This window comes from Acartia tonsa, chromosome 4 (genome assembly GCF_053477335.1).
Source record: "Acartia tonsa isolate MP-2025a chromosome 4, ASM5347733v1, whole genome shotgun sequence".
In the NCBI taxonomy this organism is placed as follows: Eukaryota; Metazoa; Arthropoda; class Copepoda; order Calanoida; family Acartiidae; genus Acartia; species Acartia tonsa.
In genome coordinates, this window is record NC_137263.1 from 4,642,192 (window position 1) to 4,644,533 (window position 2,342).

Sequence of the window (2,342 nt, forward strand, 5' to 3'; positions counted from 1 at the left end):
AAAATTTACTTGGGTTCTTCCTATACACAAATGTGAATATTTCATACAAAATAAGGGTTTTTTTATTTTCAAAAAATTAAATAATCAAATTACTATTTATTTTTAAAATTTAGTGACATACATGATTTTCAAAAAAAATTTGTTTTAGGGAATATATAAACCACTTTAAATCGTGACCAAAACAACTTCGCCCCCGCCTTTCTGATAACACAAAACTTCTTTTTTCCTGCTTTAGAACTTATGCATATAAAAATGTTGCTCCGTGATGGTAAATGAAACAATGCTGAGATGAATTTGATTAAATTTTCTATCCCTTCAGATGAGGGTTAGATGATAAATGTAGTTATTATGTCATTGTCAATTGAATATTTTGGGACGATGGAAAATAGGCCCAATCCTTATAGGATTATAGGTCATGCAGCAAGGAATCTAAAGGGATAAGACAATGGTCGATAAATTGATGTACATCCCCAATGATGATACACAAAATTAAACCTTCTGTAAATTAAAATTAGTGGTTAAGACGTTTGGACACTCAGCTTAATGAACCAATCAAAATTAAGTAAAGTCCCCAAAGTTGTTAACCCTATGATTAAGAAAACGTTATTATATAACTTTGGGGACAAGTGTAATAAACAGCTCAATGTCCCCTCCTTCCTGCCAAAAACCCAACCCATCATGATCATTCCATAGTACTTATTAAAGGTTATAAACTTTTCCATAGCGTCAGATCCTGATGATATGAGAGGGATGGAATCTACTATTATATCCTGTGATAAAAAGTATAACAACATCCATAAAAGCGAAGCTCTGAATCGGTAAAACAAACGAACATTAATACTTCAAGAATGTTAGAACTGAATAAGCAGGACTTAAATGTATGTATAAATCAAAACAAAATTATACTTATATAAATTTTAATTAAATTTATATTATAATTAAAAACTGCTTAATTACAGGATGCTGTTTGAGGACATACTCACACTTTTAGGACTTGATTATAGATATTATAGAAAAGCTTTGCTTTTAAAAAAGCAAAGACTCAAGAGTTATCAATTAAGACGCAGGAAAAGGATATACTGTTACGTAACAAATTAAATATTCGTTGACAAAATTTTGGAAAGAAACATTAATCTAGCGTTATAAGATTAGATTTTATCAGAGATACGACAATGGACGATAAATTAATGTACATTCCCGATAATGACGAACAAAATTACCCTTCTATAGATCACAATTATTGTTTGAAAAGTTTGGTATGGCTTTGAAATTGACTAAAGTTTTTGAGCCTACGAATAAGATAATTGATCATTCATCAAGGAGGGGAGGGGATGGGGTAGATTTTTAATTCAGCCCGCTACAAGTTTAACTTTACTAGAGAACATGAAAATCTGGTGTAAGATCCAAGTGATAATAAATTCATTATAATTATTAACTTTCAAACAACGTATTAAAACGAGAGGCTATTTCGGAAATTTCCATCTTTTCTTAGTATATTAGATATATGTAAAACTAAAATAACCCAGAGAGGGTGGGGACATTGGGCTGTTTATTACACTAGTCCTCAAAGTTTTATAATAGCGTTTTCTAATTCGTTGGCTCAGCAACTTTGGGGACTTTTATTAAATTTCGATTGGTTTGTTCATTAAGTTGAGTGTCCAAACGTTTCAACCACTGATTGCAAGGATTACTTTTATTTATCATGATTTGGGATGTACATCAATTCATTGGCTACTTTCTTATCCCTTTAGAAAATAAACCCATTTCCTAACTCAGTAAAGCAGCTACTCTATAAATAATATATGTATGATGTCTGTCTATCAAATTTTTATTATGAACTAGTAATTCTCCTGAGCTGGATCTTTAAATCACCACTAAAATGATTTGAAGATCCAGCTCTGATATTTCATTCTCAAGTTTTGTTAAGATAGATATTTTGATTGGTGTTTTTGTTTATATTTTTTATCATATTTAGCAATATCTTTTCATTTGAAAGTGAAGCGATATTAACCCCCTGTTCCACCAAACCCTTATACTCAGGACTTATCTTATCAAACAAATATGAAAAGTGAATTGTTGTAACGGATTCGATTCAGGGATCTAAAGTGATAAGACAATGGCCGATAAATTGCTACATATTCGCAATGATGATACACAAAATCGCCCCTTTGTAAAAAAAATCAGTGGTTGAAACGTTTGAACACTCAACTTAATGAATTAACTAAAGATAATTAACTTAAGTTCCCAAAGTTGTTAAGCCAAAGAATAAGGTAATGTTATTATAAATATTGGGGACTAGTGTAATAAACAGCCCATTATCCTTTCTCTCTCTGGGAATAAAG